At 50.2% G+C, this 19,886-nt stretch overlaps 1 long non-coding RNA gene across 2 annotated transcripts in view; it reads right to left on the bottom strand.

Moving 5' to 3' along the window:
- The window catches only part of LOC134928866 (uncharacterized), a 290,670-nt gene that overhangs the window by 39,209 nt on the left and 231,575 nt on the right, over window positions 1-19,886 (bottom strand). The window lies entirely within an intron of this gene.

Genomic DNA, 19,886 nt, shown 5'->3' with positions numbered 1-19,886 from the left:
AACTAAGTCAGTGCCGTAACTAGGCATTTTAGCGCTGTGTGCAAGAAACGACATTGGCGCCCCCCTATGCAAGACAGGGGCAGTGCGCGCCGTAGGCGCGCGAAAAATATATAGGGGCGTGGCTTCATGGGGAAGGGGCGTGGCCACAAAATAATAGCAATTCATACTACGGTGCACAGTAGTCTCCATTATTCAAATTACGCTGCACAGTAGCACCACTTCACCAGGTAGAGCCCCTTTTATACATTACAGCAGACAGCGTCCCCCTTTTTACACATTACAGCAGACAGTCCCCCTTTTTACACATTGCGGCAGCCACAACCCCTTTTTACACATTGCGGCAGCCAGGACCCCTTTTTACACATTGCGGCAGCCAGTCCCCCTTTTTACACATTGCGGCAGCCAGGCCCCCTTTTTACACATTGCGGCAGCCAGGACCCCTTTTTACACATTGCGGCAGCCAGTCCCCCTTTTAACACATTGCGGCAGCCAGTCCCCCTTTTTACACATTGCGGCAGCCAGGACCCCTTCCAGTCCCCCTTTTTACACATTGCGGCAGCCAGTCCCCCTTTTTACACATTGCGGCAGCCATTCCCCCTTTTTACACATTGCGGCAGCCAGTCCCCCTTTTTACACATTGCGGCAGCCAGTCCCCCTTTTTACTCATTGCGGCAGCCAGTCCCCCTTTTTACACATTGCGGCAGCCAGGCCCCCTTTTTACACATTGCGGCAGCCAGGCCCCCTTTTTACACATTGCAGCAGCCAGGACCCCTTTTTACACATTGCGGTAGCCAGTTCCCCTTTTAACACATTGCGGCAGCCAGTTCACCTTTTTACACATTGCGGCAGCCAGGCCTCCTTTTTACACATTGCGGCAGTCAGGACCCCTTTTTACACATTGCGGCAGCCAGGACCCCTTTTTACACATTGCGGCAGCCAGTCCCCCTTTTTACACATTGCGGCAGCCAGTCCCCCTTTTTACACATTGCGGCAGCCAGGACCCCTTTTTACACATTGCGGCAGCCAGGCCCCCTTTTTACACATTGCGGCAGCCAGGACCCCTTTTTACACATTGCGGCAGCCAGTCCCCCTTTTTACACATTGCGGCAGCCAGGACCCCTTTTTACACATTGCGGCAGCCAGTCCCCCTTTTTACACATTGCGGCAGCCAGGACCCCTTTTTACACATTGCGGCAGCCAGGCCCCCTTTTTACACATTGCGGCAGCCAGGACCCCTTTTTACACATTGCGGCAGCCAGTCCCCCTTTTTACACATTGTGGCAGCCAGGACCCCTTTTTACACATTGCGGCAGCCAGTCCCCCTTTTTACACATTGCGGCAGCCAGGCCCCCTTTTAACACATTGCGGCAGCCAGTCCCCCTTTTTACACATTGCGGCAGCCAGTCCCCCTTTTTACACATTGCGGCAGCCAGTCCCCCTTTTTACACATTGCGGCAGCCAGGCCCCCTTTTTACACATTGCGGCAGCCAGACCCCCTTTTTACACATTGCGGCAGCCAGTCCCCCTTTTTACCCATTGTGGCAGCCAGGACCCCTTTTTACACATTGCGGCAGCCAGTCCCCCTTTTTACACATATCAGCAGCCAGGCCCCCTTTTTACACATTGCGGCAGCCAGTCCCCCTTTTTACACATTGCGGCAGCCAGGACCCCTTTTTACACATTGCGGCAGCCAGGACCCCTTTTTCACATTGCAGCAGCCAGGCCCCCTTTTTACACATTGCGGCAGCCAGGACCCCTTTTTACACATTGCGGCAGCCAGTCCCCCTTTTTACACATTGCGGCAGCCAGTCCCCCTTTTTACACATTGCGGCAGCCAGTCCCCCTTTTTACACATTGCGGCAGCCAGGACCTCTTTTTACACATTGCGGCAGCCAGTCCCCCTTTTTACACATTGCGGCAGCCAGGACCCCTTTTTACACATTGCAGCAGCCAGGCCCCCTTTTTACACATTGCGGCAGCCAGGCCCCCTTTTTACACATTGCGGCAGCCAGGACCCCTTTTTACACATTGCGGCAGCCAGTCCCCCTTTTTACACATTGCGGCAGCCAGGACCCCTTTTTACACATTGCGGCAGCCAGGACCCCTTTTTACACATTGCAGCAGCCAGGCCCCCTTTTTACACATTGCAGCAGCCAGGCCCCCTTTTTACACATTATGGCAGACGGTGTCCCCCAGAGAGAGAGAGAGAGAGAGAGGGAGAGAGAGAGAGAGAGATACTCACCTTCTCCCCGCTGACAGGCTCCTCGTGCTGGCATCTCCCTCTGTGCAGTGTGCAGGCATCGGACAAGGAGGAGGAGGGAGGGGGACTTGAGCCGCAGCAGCGCTATGTCATTGGTAGTAAGCGCCGCTGCAGCATCCCCCTCTCCTTCCGTATTGGTTGCCTGGCGCTGCTGTGGATGCTGGGATGGAGGAACCGCATCCCAGCATCCACAGCAGCGCCGGGCAGCCTATACGGAAGGAGAGGGGGATGCTGCAGCGGCGCTTACTACCAATTAAATAGCGCTGCTGCGGCTTTAGTCCCCCTCCCTCCTCCTCCTTCTCAGCTGCCTCCGGCGATTCTCTCTCCTCCAGCGCGGCTGCGGCGCACGGCGCGGACTTCAGAGGCGGCATGTAATGAGTCAATTTGACTCATTACATGCCGCTGGCCGTGCGCCCTCAGGGCAACTGCGCTGTGTGCCAAGCCCACTTGGCACACACGTAGTTACAGCTCTGAGCTAAGTATCCAGTAAGTATTTGGGGAAGGGACAACCTCTCCCTTATTTGTGTGATAAAGGGAAGGGCACTGTCACCAGACAATAACTACTAAGTAGGGATCCCAGCAGAAATATTTGGGGCCAGTACACTCATGATTTTGGCCTGCTCACTGTTCCTCCCATGTGCCAGTGTGCAGATAGATACTCATAATTTGTATCCATGGGTGGGGAAGCTAAATGCACAGCCATACATCTTAGGGAACTGCAGTAAGCACCACTGTCAGGGCTGTTCCTAGCCAATTTGGCTCCCAGTGCGAGATTTAAAAATGCGCCCCCCCCCTACATTGACATAAAAAAATTGCCCCCCCCCTCCATAGATATAAAAAATACAAGTTTTCACGCCCAAAGGCGATTGCACTCCCAACAAGAGGGCGTGGCCTTGATCAAAATGGGCGTGATCTCACTAAAATAGGCGTGGTCTCGCCTGAAAAGACTACCTTACACCCCAGTTTTTGACCCTGCACCAACAGATCATGGCTACAAAAGAGAAAAAAAAATTCCTCCATATTAAGCCCCACATAGTAATACCCCATGCACTATATTATGCCACACACCGCAATGCCTTAATACATTATGCCCTACAGTAAACTACTTGTAATTACTTTTAAATTACCTACTCGTTGCCAAGGGTTTCACGCACTGGTTGTCATGCTGGTTGCCAGGGATTTCATGCTCTGGGATCCATGTTGGTTGCCAGGGGTTTCATGCTCTGCGATCCATGCTGGTTGCTAGGGGTTTCCTGCTCTGGGATGGGTGTCATGATCATTGCCAGGGCTGTGTAATGCTAGTTGACAGACCTGTGTAGTGCTCTTTGGGGTGTTTACAGCACCCACCCGCCCGCCAGCATCTCCCTCCGCCCGCCCTCTTACCCGTTGCTCTGCCCTATAGTGTCCTTGCTCCCCCTCCTCCCCCTCCTCCCCGTCATTAGTACTCCACTCAGGGGCAGAGTTTTGCGTAATGATGCGTTTGCGCCATGATGTCACGATGCAAATGCATCATTACGTGAAACTCCGCCCCCGAGCAGAGTAGTAATGACGGGGAGGAGGGGGAGCACCAGAAGCCACCAAAGAGCTGTGGCGGGTGCCCCGTGTGACGGCACACTTGCTCCCTGCAAGAAACGGCTCTGACCACAGTACATATACCTCTCAATGCAAAATACTAAACTAAGGGGGAGATGTACTAAGCAGTGATAAGAGAACTGAGCCAGTGGAAAAGTTGCCCATGGCAACCAATCAGCATTGACATAACATTTATAATTTGTATACTATGAAAGTATACAGGGCAGCTGATTGGTTGTCATGGGCAACTTCTTCACTGGCTCACTTCTCCACTTTTATCACTGCTTAGTACATCTCCCTTTAAGTCTTAATCAACTGCACTTCCTACACAATACCTGATATGGAATGACACACTGTCTGGCCCCACACTAGTAACAGAGTCAGCAGCCTTTACTGCTCAAGACAACTACACAGCATGCGCGTGGGGTTCTCTGGGAGAGCAAGTCTGATTGGCTCAATCTCCCATATTGATGAGTGCTTAGGAGAGCTTCCTCTGGGTACTAACTCCTGCACTGTTCAGCACCAAAATGAAAGTACTGTATTTTAAATTGTGTCAAGGTGCAAATATTGGGAGTACTTGAACATTGATGGAACACTTTCTGGCATCCTGCTATCATCTGGGAGGTTCCAGTGACAATCTGTGCATACCCTCCACCTGTACATTTTCAAAAGGTACAGTACCTTTTTTTTATGTTCTGTACCGATTTTTGGCTCTCCAAACTTCCATTGAAAGTATAGGAAAAGGCCCCGTGGCCACACCCCTTTTTCTAATTTGTATCGATTTTTATGTGTAAAATGTTGGAGGGTATGTCTGTGGTGGTGGGCCACTCAGTTATAAGAGAGGGACAGAAAACTCTATTGGCTGGGGTACTATTTATTTCAAATAAAACATAATTTTTATTGTAATTGGGACTCACAAACACACACAAAGAACATAGGGGCTAATTCAGACCCGATCGCTGCTGAGCATTTTCGCACAGCAGCGATCACATCTGAACTGCGCATACGCCGGCGCCGCAGTGCGCCGACGCATGCCAGACAGCCGACAGCTGTCTTTGCCCTGCGATCACCTCTGCCTGATTGACAGACAGGGCAGAGGCGGTTGAAGGGCGGGAGGGGTCGGGCCAGTGGCGTTTGGCCGCCATTAAGGGGGCGTGATTCTGGCAATGCTGGTGTGCCCAGACCGTTGGGGGGGGGGGCCCGCGACGGCTGCATGACATCACACGCAGCCGCTGCGACCCTGGCAACAACGAGTAGCTCCCTGCCAGCGCGCAGGAGCTGCGCTGCCTGGGAGCTACTCTTCAAGTACAAAAGCATCGCCGCTGTGCGATGCTTTTATACTTGTCTGGCAGGGTAGAGCCTGACATGTGGGGCGGACTAGCCCTGTGCTGGGCGTCCCCCCGCATGTCAGGGAAGCTGATCGTACGATCAGGTCTGAATCACCCACATTAATCAGTGGTGGTACATATGTGCATTATGGGGGTGATTCCAAGTTGATCGCAGCAGGAATTTTTTTACCAGTTGGGCAAAACCATGTGCACTGCAGGGGAGGCAGATATAACATGTGCAGAAAGAGTTACATTTGGGAGGGTTATTTTATTTCTATGCAGGGTAAATACTGGCTGCTTTATTTTTACACTGCAAATTAGATTGCAGATTGAACACACCACACCCAAATCTAACTCTCTCTGCACATGTTATATCTGCCTCCCCTGCAGTGCACATGGTTTCGCCCAACTGCTAAAAAAAATCCTGCTGCGATCAACTTGGAATTACCCCCTATATTGGAACTACTGCTGTAGAGATCTCCTACTCAAACCAATGTTAGAAAATCACCCTGAACATATATATAATATTCTAAAAAGAATGTGACATATTGTACTTAGCAGTTCTGCATACAGTTAAGTGAAGTCTGCTACAACAGAATGTACTCTTCGGGGTAAATTTACTAAAGCTTCTAAAAATGAAATGTGGTGATGTTGCCCACAGCAACCAATCAGATTTTGTCTATCGTTTTCTATGATGCAATAGAAAAATTATAGACAGAATCTGATTGGTTGCTATGGGCAACATCACCACTTTTCACTTTTAGAAGCTTTAGTAAATTCACTACTTAGTGGGCAGTCTACAATATCCAAAGTGTTGTCACACATACTGTATAAATATGTGATTTCAAAATGATACAAAAACAAGCAGCAGTGAGAACATATAAAAATTCATAAAACCAGTAACGATTAAATATTAGAAATCATCGATACATATAACAGTGACTGACTTCAATAGAAAATCCCAACACCTATTTATTGTACACTCAATTTTTCCATCTAAACAATTATTTTCTAGATAGAGATGTACTAAAAGAAAAAGTGTGAAGAAAAGCTGTTCTTTATGCATGAGCCCAACGTTTACTTTGGGCCATTATATTACCCTGATAGTGAATTGTCAATGATAGCATTTGGAACACATGTTCTGTAACACAAGTGTACTTCTGCTGCCAATCCCCAATGAAGAGAACGGATGAGAGAGCAAGAAAAAAAACCTGTATTATTAGTCCAGTTAAGGCTTCTGGTGAGAGAGAGTGTAAAATGTACAAATACAAATAACCTTCTCTCATGAGGGGCCTTGATGCACACTACAAGGTCCCTGTGTTAGACAGTGGATCACTCTGCTGTCTTTCTCCGTTCCCAGCACTAAACACAGCTTCCCTGCTCTAGTGTTTTCCCTCCTAGTGTCAGCTCAGTGCAGGAGCAGGTGCTTAGCGCACAGTCTGAGAGAAAGTTGTTCCTGGGAGAGACAACTGCACTGACCTGCAGCTCCTGCTCTCCTGAGTGTGTGACCTTGTCTACCCCGCAGCCGCACCCTGTGTGTATAAAGCTGCATCCTGTGTGTACTGAGATGCTGTGTTACCGCTAGAGATGTGCAGCTGGCACTTTTCGTGCTTTGTGTATTGGTTCTGGTTCCATGCTCGTGTTTTGTATCTGGATTGGTTTTGCCAAAACCACCCTTTCGTGTTTTGGTATTGGTTTTGGATCTGTATGATTTTTGAAAAAAACATAACAGCTAAAATCACAGAATTTGGGGGTAATTTTGATCCTACGGGATTATTAACTTCAATAACATTCATTTCCACTCATTTCCAGTCTATTCTGAACACCTCACACCTCACAATATTGTTTTTAGGCTAAACGATTGCACCGAGGTGGCTGAATGACTAAGCTAAGCGATACAAGTGTGCGGCACAAACACCTGGCCCATCTAGGAGTGGCACTGCAGTGGCAGACAGGATGGCAGATATAAAAAATAGGCCCCAAACAGCACATCATGCAAAGAAGTAAAAGAGGTGCAATCAGGTAGCTGTATGACTAAGCTAAGCGACACAAGTGTGCGGCACAAACACCTGGCCCATCTAGGAGTGGCACTGCAGTGGCAGACAGGATGGCAAATTTTAAAAATAGGCCCCCAAACAGAACATCATGCAAAGAAGAAAAAGAGGTGCAATGAGGTAGCTGTATGACTAAGCTAAGCGACACAAGTGTGCGGCACAAACACCTGGCCCATCTAGGAGTGGTACTGCAGTTGCAGACAGGATGGCACTTAAAAAAATAGGACCCAAACAGCACATCATGCAAAGAAGTAAAAGAGGTGCAATGAGGTAGCTGTATGACTAAGCTAAGCAACACAATTGTGCGGCAGAAACACCTGGCCCATCTAGGAGTGGCACTGCAGTTGCACACAGGATTGCACTTAAAAAACCCAGTCCCCAAACAGCACATCATGCAAATAAGAAAACAAGTTGCAATGAGGTAGCTGTATGACTAAGCTAAGTGACACAAGTGTGCGGCACAAACAACATGGGACGTCCTGGAATTTGCCCAGATGTAATACACGCACAATATTTGTGGCACAGGAGAGCATATCCCTAAACCACACACACACACACACACACACACACACACACACACACACACATACTTGTTTTTGTGACCTCATCGGGACCCATGTATGGAACATCCCTCACGGGGAAACCATTTCCCTTACCCCTGGAAGGGCCCAGCCTGGAGCCTGTGCAAGGGTACAGAGGGAGCGGGCATGCGCGGCCTGGGAGGGGACCATGGGGACATAATATATGGATCAATTTATGTGTGACACCCTCCCCCCAGGTGGCCACCAGGTGCAGTGGCACCCACATTTTATTATGTATTGATTTGTTTATTCATTTATTTATTTGTGTATGTATGCATGTGTTTGTTTACTTATTTTTTATTTATTTATTTAGTTCATGCTCTTTCTCATTATCGCAGTTATTCGGTTCTTTATGTAGAATTTAATTGAAAGCCAGTTCCGAGCCTTCAGTGCTTGGGTTTCAGCCCCTAGGCACGCATCACAATCCTTCTTGCCCGGAACCTTGCAGGAGTGGATGAACCGCATCATGGCCCTCATTCCGAGTCGTTCGCTCGGTATTTTTCATCGCATCGCAGTGAAATTCCGCTTAGTGCGCATGCGCAATGGCCCTCATTCCGAGTTGATCGGTCGCAAGGCGAATTTAGCAGAGTTACACACGCTAAGCCGCCGCCTACTGGGAGTGAATCTTAGCTTCTTAAAATTGCGACCGATGTATTCGCAATATTGCGATTACTAACTACTTAGCAGTTTCAGAGTAGCTTCAGACTTACTCTGCCTGTGCGATCAGTTCAGTGCTTGTCGTTCCTGGTTGACGTCACAAACACACCCAGCGTTCGCCCAGGCACTCCCACCGTTTCTCCGGCCACTCCTGCGTTTTTTCCGGAAACGGTAGCGTTTTCAGCCACACGCCCCTGAAACGCCGTGTTTCCGCCCAGTAACACCCATTTCCTGTCAATCACATTACGTTCGCCGGAGCGATGAAAAAGCCGTGAGTAAAATTACTTTCTACATAGCAAAGTTACTTGGCGCAGTCGCAGTGCGAACATTGCGCATGCGTACTAAGCGGATTTTCATTGCGATGCGATGAAAAATACCGAGCGAACAACTCGGAATGAGGGCCAATATTCGCACTGCGACTGCGCCAAGTATCTTTGCTATGAAGATAGTATTTTTACTCACGGCTTTTTCATCGCTCCGGTGATCGTAATGTGATTGACAGGAAATGGGTGTTACTGGGCGGAAACAGGCCGTTTTATGGGAGTGTGGCTGAAAACGCTACCGTTTCCGGAAAAAACGCAGGAGTGGCCGGAGAAACGGGGGAGTGGTTGGGCGAACGCTGGGTGTGTTTGTGACGTCAAACCAGGAACGACAAGCACTGAACTGATCGCACAGGCAGAGTAAGTCTGGAGCTACTCTAAAACTGCTAAGTAGTTTGTGAGCGCAATATTGCGAATACATCGGTCGCAATTTTAAGATGCTAAGATACACTCCCAGTAGGCGGCGGCTTAGCGTGTGTAACTCTGCTAAATTCGCCTTGCGACCGATCAACTCGGAATGAGGGCCTATGTGTCTTTCAACGGCTCTGACTTCCGCTGGGGTCCATGGTTTTCTCTTAGCACCTCTGCTGTCACCTATGTGGGAGAGGAAAGGTCAGTCACCCTGCAAAGCCATCACCAGCAAAGGCCACCCCCCACCAACCCCCCCCACCAGCATGGGAGGTTGCACCCACCTTTAGGAGTGGCTCCCTCCACTGCCACACTGTTTGCTTCTTTCTCGGTGTGCACCACTGTCACCTCACTGGCTTGCCTCTCTGGCTCATCCCCAGAGTAATCCCTTGCCACTTTGATTGGTTCTGGAAATAGAGAAAGACAGTAAACCCTGTCACACCAGCCCACTTACAGTGTCAGTCCTTGGAGCCACTCGTCCAGTGATACTTACCATATGGATCAATGGAGATCTCCTCCAGACTGCGGCCCCTGAACTCAGCCATTCTCCATTGCTCCAGGGCCACAAAGAGCTTGCTTAACTTGGCCAGCTGCAGGGTACCTTCTGGAAGACGGTAATACTGTCGATGCACCCGTATGTCATGTCCGAGGAAATCGGCTAGCTGGTCCATCTCGGTGTCGCTTAGGTTGAGGACCCTGGAAAGGGTGGCTACATGCTTCCGGAGGCGGGTGGAGGACAGTGCTTCAGGATGCTTGGCCCCACACTCCCGGGCATAGAGACGAATGCAGTCAGATCCCCTGAAGTGTGATAAGGCGGCTGACCTGGCAAACATGTAGAAATTGTCAGGGGTGACACCACACTCTGCCCTCTTCTCGGTCAGGAGCTCCATGGCTTTCTGCATGCATGGGGATAACAGGACGGGAACCTTCCTGCCTCTTTTACCAGGTATCTCAATACGGGTGAAGTGGTGACAGAGAGCCTTCTCCATCTCTGAGAGGGCCTGGGCCACGTCACCCTGCAGGTCAGCTGTGTGCCGTGATTCAAATGAGGATAGCCGCATCTTGGACACCTCACCTTCCCTCCTGCGGTTGAAGAGGATCAACTGTGTGAGGGTGATCTTGGCCAGCTTTGACCACTGCTTTGCAGAAGGGTGGGCAGATAACCCATCCAAGTACTCCCACTGCCGGTCAAGGAGGTACAGGTTCAATCGCTTCACGTCGTCAGTGAAGGGTAGGAGGAGTGGGGCATTCCATTTTCTCTGACGTCCTAGTGGATGCTGGGGACTCCGTAAGGACCATGGGGGGGATAGACGGCTCCGCAGGAGACTGGGCACATCTAAGAAAGATTTAGGACTATCTGGTGTGCACTGGCTCCTCCCCCTATGACCCTCCTCCAAGCCTCAGTTAGATTTCTGTGCCCGGCTGAGCTGCATGCACACTAGGGGCTCTCCTGAACTCCTAGAAGAAAGTATAGTTTAGGTTTTTTATTTTCAGTGAGACCTGCTGGCAACAGGCTCACTGCAACGAGGGACTAAGGGGAGAAGAAGCGAACCTACCTGTGGTGGTGGTAGCTTGGGCTTCTTAGGCTACTGGACACCATTAGCTCCAGAGGGATCGAACACAGGACCCGACCTCGTCGTCCGTTCCCGAAGCCGCGCCGCCGTCCCCCTTACAGAGCCAGAAACAAGAAGGTGGTCCGGAAAATCGGCGGCTGAAGACTTCTGTCTTCTCCAAGGTAGCGCACAGCACTGCAGCTGTGCGCCATTGCTCCTCATGCACACCACACACTGCGGTCACTGATGGGTGCAGGGCGCTGGGGGGGGCGCCCTGAGCAGCAGTAATAACACCTTGGCTGGCAAAATTAACACCATATATAGCCCCAGAGGCTATATAGGTGTATATTAACCCCTGCCAGAAACGATAAAATAGCGGGAGAAAGCCCGCCGAAAAAGGGGCGGAGCCAACTCCCTCAGCACACTGGCGCCATTATTTCCTCACAGCTTAGCTGGAAGGAAGCTCCCTGGCTCTCTCCTGCAGTCCTGCACCACAGAAAGGGTAAAAAAGAGAGGGGGGGCACAATTTAGGCGCAGTATATATATATTATAGGCAGCTATAGGGGAAAACACTCTGTATAGTGATATCCCTGTGTTATATAGCGCCCTGGTGTGTGCTGGCATACTCTCCCTCTGTCTCCCCAAAGGGCTTTGTGGGGTCCTGTCCTCTGTAAGAGCATTCCCTGTGTGTCTGCTGTGTGTCGTTACTGCTGTCTCGACATGTATGATGAGGATAATGATGTGGAGGCGGAGCAAATGCCTGTGAATGTGATGTCACCCCCTGCGGGGTCGACACCAGTGTGGATGGACTTATGGAAGGAATTACGTGACAGTGTCAGCTCCTTACATAAAAGGTTTGACGACATAGGACAGCCGGCTACTCAGCTTGTGCCTGTCCAAGCGTCTCAAATGTCATCAGGGGCTATAAAACGCCCGCTACCTCAGATGACAGATACAGATGTCGACACGGATTCCGACTCCAGTGTCGACGATGATGAGACGAGTGTACCCTCCAATAGATCCACCCGTTATATGATTGAGGCTATGAAAAATGTTTTACACATTTCTGATGATACCCCAGGTACCACAAAAAAGGGTATTATGTTTGGTGAGAAAAAACTAATAGTAGTTTTTCCTGCATCTGACGAATTAAATGAGGTGTGTGAGGAAGCGTGGACTTCCCCAGATAAGAAATTGATCATTTCTAGACGGTTAATGGCTGCGTACCCTTTCCCGCCAGAGGATAGGTCACGCTGGGAAACACCCCCTAGGGTAGATAAAGCATTGACACGCTTATCAAAGAAGGTGGCACTACCGTCTCCGGATACGGCCGCCCTAAAAGAACCTGCTGATAGAAAGCTGGAAAGTACCCTAAAAGCTATATACACACACACTGGCATTATATTGAGACCCGCTATTGCATCAGCTTGGATGTGCAGTGCTGCTGCTGCGTGGTCAGACTCCCTGTCGGAAAACATTGATACCATGGATAGGGACAATATTTTGCTAACGATTGACCATATAAAAGTCGCGGTCTTATACATGCGTGATGCACAGAGGGATATTTGCCGGCTGGCATCAAAAATAAGCGCTATGTCCATTGCCGCCAGACGGGGGTTATGGACTAGGCAATGGTCAGGTGATGCCGACTCCAAGCGGCACATGGAAGTTTTACCCTATAAAGGGGTGGAACTTTTTGGGGAAGGTCTTTCAGACCTCGTTTCCACAGCTACTGCTGGGAAATCGACCTTTTTGCCACAGGCTACCCCACAGCAAAAGAAAGCACCGTATTATCAGGTACAGTCCTTTCGGCCGCAGAAATATAAGCGGGCTAGAGGCTCATCCTTTCTGCCGAGGGGCAGAGGAAGGGGGAAAAAGCTGCATCACACAGCTAGTTCCCAGGAGCAGAAGTCCTCCCCTGCGTCCGGTAAGTCCACAGCATGACGCTGGGGCTGCTCAGGCGGAATCGGGAACAGTGGGGGCACGTCTCAGGTTTTTCAGCACACAGTGGGCTCTCTCACAAGTGGATCCCTGGGTCCTTCAAGTAGTATCTCAGGGGTACAGGCTGGAATTCGAGACGTCTCCCCCCCGCCGTTTCCTAAAATCTGCCTTGCCGGCAACTCCCTCTGCCAGGGAGGCAGTGTTGATGGCTATTCAAAAACTGTATTCACAGAAAGTGATCGTCAAGGTACCCCTCCTTCAGCAAGGAAAGGGTTACTACTCCACAATGTTTGTGGTACCGAAACCGGACGGTTCGGTAAGACCCATCTTAAATTTAAAAACCTTGAACACTTATATCAAAAGGTTCAAGTTCAAGATGGAATCGCTCAGGGCGGTTATTGCGAGCCTGGAGGAGGGGGATTACATGGTATCCCTGGACATCAAGGATGCGTACCAGCATGTCCCCATTTACCCTCCGCACCAGGAGTACCTCAGATTTGTGGTACAGGACTGTCACTATCAGTTCCAGACGCTGCCGTTCGGGTTATCCACGGCACCGAGGGTCTTTACCAAGGTAATGGCCGAAATGATGATACTCCTTCGCAAGAAGGGAGTTTTAATTATCCCGTACTTGGACGATCTCCTGATAAAGGCGAGGTCCAAAGAACAGTTGATAGTGGGGGTGGCACTTTCTCAGGAAGTGCTACAACAGCACGGCTGGATTCTAAACATTCCAAAGTCACAGCTGGTCCCGACGACACATCTTCTGTTCCTGGGAATGATTCTGGACACAGACCAGAAAAGAGTGTTTCTTCCACTGGAAAAAGCCGAGGAATTGTCATCTCTTGTCAGAGACATCCTAAAACCAGTAAAAGTGTCGGTACATCAATGCACACGAGTCCTGGGAAAAATGGTAGCTTCGTACGAAGCAATTCCATTTGGAAGGTTCCACGCAAGGACGTTCCAGTGGGACCTGTTGGACAAATGGTCCGGGTCCCATCTCCAGATGCAACAGCGGATAACCCTATCGGCCAGAACCAGGGTGTCGCTGCTGTGGTGGCTGCAGAGGGCTCATCTACTAGAGGGCCGCAGATTCGGAATACAGGACTGGGTCCTGGTGACCATGGATGCCAGCCTTCGGGGCTGGGGGGCAGTCACAAAGGGAAGAAATTTCCAAGGACTGTGGTCAAATCAGGAGATTTCTCTTCACATAAATATCCTGGAGCTAAGGGCCATTTACAATGCCCTAAGCCAGGCAAGACCCCTGCTTCAAAACCAGCCGGTACTGATCCAGTCAGACAACATCACGGCGGTCGCCCATGTAAACAGACAGGGCGGCACGAGAAGCAGGATGGCGATGGCAGAAGCCACAAGGATTCTCAGATGGGCAGAGAATCATGTGTTAGCACTGACGGCAGTGTTCATTCTGGGAGTGGACAACTGGGAAGCAGACTTCCTCAGCAGGCACGACCTCCACCCGGGAGAATGGGGACTTCATCCAGAAGTCTTCCAAATGCTGGTCAACCGGTGGGAAAAACCACAGGTAGACATGATGGCGTCCCGCCTCAACAAGAAGTTGAAAAGATATTGCGCCCGGTCAAGAGACCCTCAGGCGATAGCGGTGGACGCTCTAGTGACACCATGGGTGTACCAGTCGGTTTATGTGTTTCCTCCTCTACCTCTCATACCCAAGGTACTGAGAATAATAAGAAGGCGAGGAGTGAAAACCATACTCGTGGTTCCGGATTGGCCAAGAAGAGCTTGGTACCCGGAACTTCAAGAGATGCTTACAGAGGACCCTTGGCCTCTGCCGCTCAGACAAGACCTGCTGCAGCAGGGACCCTGTCTGTTCCAAGACTTACCGCGGCTGCGTTTGACGGCATGGCGGTTGAACACCGGATCCTGAAGGAAAAGGGTATTCCGGAGGAAGTCATCCCTACCCTGATCAAAGCCAGGAAGGATGTCACCGCAAGACATTATCACCGCATTTGGCGAAAATATGTTGCTTGGTGTGAGGCCATGAAGGCCCCGACGGAGGAATTTCAACTGGGTCGATTCCTGCACTTCCTGCAAGCAGGGGTGACGTTGGGCCTCAAATTGGGGTCCATAAAGGTCCAGATTTCGGCTCTGTCGATTTTCTTCCAAAAAGAACTGGCTTCACTGCCCGAAGTTCAGACTTTTGTCAAAGGAGTACTGCATATTCAGCCTCCTTTTGTGCCCCCAGTGGCACCTTGGGATCTCAATGTGGTTTTGGCATTCCTGAAATCACATTGGTTCGAACCACTTAAGACTGTGGATTTAAAATATCTCACGTGGAAAGTGGTCATGCTGTTGGCCTTGGCGTCGGCCAGGCGGGTTTCAGAATTGGCGGCTTTGTCTTGTAAAAGCCCTTATCTGATTTTCCATATGGATAGGGCAGAATTGAGGACTCGTCCTCAGTTTCTCCCAAAGGTGGTCTCAGCTTTTCACTTGAACCAACCTATTGTGGTGCCTGCGGCTACTAGGGACTTGGAGGATTCCAAGTTGCTGGACGTAGTCAGGGCCCTAAAAATTTATATTTCCAGGACGGCTGGAGTCAGAAAGACTGACTCGCTGTTTATCCTGTATGCACCGACCAAGCTGGGTGCTCCTGCTTCTAAGCAGTCTATTGCGCGCTGGATTTGTAGCACTATTCAGCTGGCGCATTCTGCGGTAGGCTTACCGCAGCCTAAATCTGTAAAAGCCCATTCCACACGGAAGGTGGGCTCATCTTGGGCGGCTGCCCGAGGGGTCTCGGCTTTACAACTTTGCCGAGCAGCTACTTGGTCGGGGGCAAACACGTTTGCAAAATTCTACAAATTTGATACCCTGGCTGAGGAGGACCTGGAATTCTCTCATTCGGTGCTGCAGAGTCATCCGCACTCTCCCGCCCATTTGGGAGCTTTGGTATAATCCCCATGGTCCTTACGGAGTCCCCAGCATCCACTAGGATGTCAGAGAAAATAAGAATTTACTCACCGGTAATTCTATTTCTCGTAGTCCGTAGTGGATGCTGGGCGCCCATCCCAAGTGCGGATTGTCTGCAATACCTGTACATAGTTATTGTTACAAAAATCGGGTTTTGTTGTGAGCCATCTCTTCAGAGGCTCCATTTGTTATCATACTGTTAACCGGGGTTCCTATCACGTGTTATATGGTGTGATTGGTGTGGCTGGTGTGAGTCTTACCCGGGATTCAAAAATCCTTCCTTATTGTGTCAGCTCTTCCGGGCACAGTTCCTAACTGAGGCTTGGAGGAGGGTCATAGGGGGAGGAGCCAGTGCACACCAGATAGTCCTAAATCTTTCTTAGATGTGCCCAGTCTCCAGCGGAGCCGTCTATCCCCCCCCCCCCCCCCCATGGTCCTTACAGAGTCCCCAGCATCCACTACGGACTACGAGAAATAGAATTACCGGTGAGTAAATTCTTATTTTATCTCTCGTAGGGTCTTCAGGGCAGCAGTTGAGATGAGCTCACTCCACCTCGCCTCGTACAGTTTCCTGAAGCTCCGCGCGCTCTCCACTGTGAGGGCACTGCCCTCCATCAGCGCCTGGCACTCAACCATGGCGGAAATCTTTTGCAAGCTGTGGCCCACCTTCAGGGCCAGCGAGGGGACCCTATAGGTGTTGGTCTTGTCATCATAGCCAACCAGGCTCCTGACGGTATGCACCACATGAAAAAAGTTGGGTGGGCGGATGAAATCCTCCATGCTCCACAATGGAGTGACCTTCATCGCATGCAGCAGGAGACGATCCACCTCTCGGAGCTTCTGGCGGATGTACTCGTGCTTGCCGACATCAGACCCCAGTCGGTTGTAGAGGTGCTGCCCGAACTGCATGATGCAGCTGTCCCCCTTGATCACAGGTACCACATCATCATAATTCATTTGGCTCAACAACTTCCACAGGCCGGTGCCAACACCTGGCGGAACGGTTGTGGCGTAAGTGCACAGGAACTGGACCCGAGTTCTACCAGGTTTGGGGTGGCCACCCCTTTTTCGAAGAGGGCACCTCTTCACATGTCGCCACAGGTGTCACCTGGAGTAGAGATGAGCGCCTGAAATTTTTCGGGTTTTGTGTTTTGGTTTTGGGTTCGGTTCCGCGGCCGTGTTTTGGGTTCGACCGCATTTTGGCAAAACCTCACCGAATTTTTTTTGTCGGATTCGGGTGTGTTTTGGATTCGGGTGTTTTTTTAAAAAAACACTAAAAAACAGCTTAAATCATAGAATTTGGGGGTCATTTTGATCCCATATTATTATTAACCTCAAAAACCATAATTTCCACTCATTTTCAGTCTATTCTGAATACCTCACACCTCACAATATTATTTTTAGTCCTAAAATTTGCACCAAGGTCGCTGGATGACTAAGCTAAGCGACACTAGTGGCCGACACAAACACCTGGCCCATATAGGAGTGGCACTGCAGTGTCACGCAGGATGTCCCTTCCAAAAAACCCTCCCCAATCAGCACATGACGCAAAGAAAAAAAGAGGCGCAATGAGGTAGCTGACTGTGTGAGTAAGATAAGCGACCCTAGTGGCCGACACAAACACCGGGCCCATTTAGGAGTGGCACTGCAGTGTCACGCAGGATGTCCCTTCCAAAAAACCCTCCCCAATCAGCACATGACGCAAAGAAAAAAAGAGGCGCAATGAGGTAGCTGACTGTGTGAGTAAGATTAGCGACCCTAGTGGCCGACACAAACACCGGGCCCATTTAGGAGTGGCACTGCAGTGTCACGCAGGATGTCCCTTCCAAAAAACCCTCCCCAAACAGCACATGACGCAAAGAAAAATAAAAGAAAAAAGAGGTGCAAGATGGAATTGTCCTTGGGCCCTCCCACCCACCCTTATGTTGTATAAACAAAACAGGACATGCACACTTTAACCAACCCATCATTTCAGTGACAGGGTCTGCCACACGACTGTGACTGATATGACGGGTTGGTTTGGACCCCCCCCAAAAAAGAAGCAATTAATCTCTTCTTGCACAAACTGGCTCTACAGAGGCAAGATGTCCACCTCATCATCACCCTCCGATATATCACCGTGTACATCCCCCTCCTCACAGATTATCAATTCGTCCCCACTGGAATCCACCATCTCAGCTCCCTGTGTACTTTGTGGAGGCAATTGCTGCTGGTCAATGTCTCCGCGGAGGAATTGATTATAATTCATTTTAATGAACATCATCTTCTCCACAATTTCTGGATGTAACCTCGTACGCCGATTGCTGACAAGGTGAGCGGCGGCACTAAACACTCTTTCGGAGTACACACTTGTGGGAGGGCAACTTAGGTAGAATAAAGCCAGTTTGTGCAATGGCCTCCAAAATGCCTCTTTTTCCTGCCAGTATAAGTATGGACTGTGTGACGTGCCTACTTGGATGCGGTCACTCATATAATCCTCCACCATTCTTTCAATGGTGAGAGAATCATATGCAGTGACAGTAGACGACATGTCCGTAATCGTTGTCAGGTCCTTCAGTCCGGACCAGATGTCTGCATCAGCAGTCGCTCCAGACTGCCCTGCATCACCGCCAGCGGGTGGGCTCGGAATTCTGAGCCTTTTCCTCGCACCCCCAGTTGCGGGAGAATGTGAAGGAGGAGATGTTGACAGGTCGCGTTCCGCTTGACTTGACAATTTTCTCACCAGCAGGTCTTTCAACCCCAGCAGACTTGTGTCTGCCGGAAAGAGAGATCCAAGGTAGGCTTTAAATCTAGGATCGAGCACGGTGGCCAAAATGTAGTGCTCTGATTTCAACAGATTGACCACCCGTGAATCCTTGTTAAGCGAATTAAGGGCTCCATCCACAAGTCCCACATGCCTAGCGGAATCGCTCCGTGTTAGCTCCTCCTTCAATGTCTCCAGCTTCTTCTGCAAAAGCCTGATGAGGGGAATGACCTGACTCAGGCTGGCAGTGTCTGAACTGACTTCACGTGTGGCAAGTTCAAAGGGCATCAGAACCTTGCACAACGTTGAAATCATTCTCCACTGCGCTTGAGACAGGTGCATTCCACCTCCTATATCGTGCTCAATTGTATAGGCTTGAATGGCCTTTTGCTGCTCCTCCAACCTCTGAAGCATATAGAGGGTTGAATTCCACCTCGTTACCACTTCTTGCTTCAGATGATGGCAGGGCAGGTTCAGTAGTTTTTGGTGGTGCTCCAGTCTTCTGTACGTGGTGCCTGTACGCCGAAAGTGTCCCGCAATTTTTCTGGCCACCGACAGCATCTCTTGCACGCCCCTGTCGTTTTTTAAATAATTCTGCACCACCAAATTCAAGGTATGTGCAAAACATGGGACGTGCTGGAATTTGCCCATATTTAATGCACACACAATATTGCTGGCGTTGTCCGATGCCACAAATCCACAGGAGAGTCCAATTGGGGTAAGCCATTCCGCGATGATCTTCCTCAGTTACCGTAAGAGGTTTTCAGCTGTGTGCGTATTCTGGAAACCGGTGATACAAAGCGTAGCCTGCCTAGGAAAGAGTTGGCGTTTGCGAGATGCTGCTACTGGTGCCGCCGCTGCTGTTCTTGCGGCGGGAGTCCATACATCTACCCAGTGGGCTGTCACAGTCATATAGTCCTGACCCTGCCCTGCTCCACTTGTCCACATGTCCGTGGTTAAGTGGACATTGGGTACAACTGCATTTTTTAGGACACTGGTGAGTCTTTTTCTGACGTCCGTGTACATTCTCGGTATCGCCTGCCTAGAGAAGTGGAACCTAGATGGTATTTGGTAACGGGGGCACACTGCCTCAATAAATTGTCTAGTTCCCTGTGAACTAACGGCGGATACCGGACGCACGTCTAACACCAACATAGTTGTCAAGGCCTCAGTTATCCGCTTTGCAGCAGGATGACTGCTGTGATATTTCATCTTCCTCGCAAAGGACTGTTGAACAGTCAATTGCTTACTGGAAGTAGTACAAGTGGGCTTACGACTTCCCCTCTGGGATGACCATCGACTCCCAGCAGCAACAACAGCAGCGCCAGCAGCAGTAGGCGTTACACGCAAGGATGCATCGGATGAATCCCAGGCAGGAGAGGACTCGTCAGAATTGCCAGTGACATTGCCTGCAGGACTATTGGCATTCCTGGGGAAGGAGGAAATTGACACTGAGGGAGTTGGTGGGGTGGTTTGCGTGAGCTTGGTTACAAGAGGAAGGGATTTACTGGTCAGTGGACTGC

Source organism: Pseudophryne corroboree, chromosome 5 (genome assembly GCF_028390025.1).
Source record: "Pseudophryne corroboree isolate aPseCor3 chromosome 5, aPseCor3.hap2, whole genome shotgun sequence".
In the NCBI taxonomy this organism is placed as follows: Eukaryota; Metazoa; Chordata; class Amphibia; order Anura; family Myobatrachidae; genus Pseudophryne; species Pseudophryne corroboree.
This window is presented reverse-complemented; position numbering and strand designations above follow the sequence as displayed.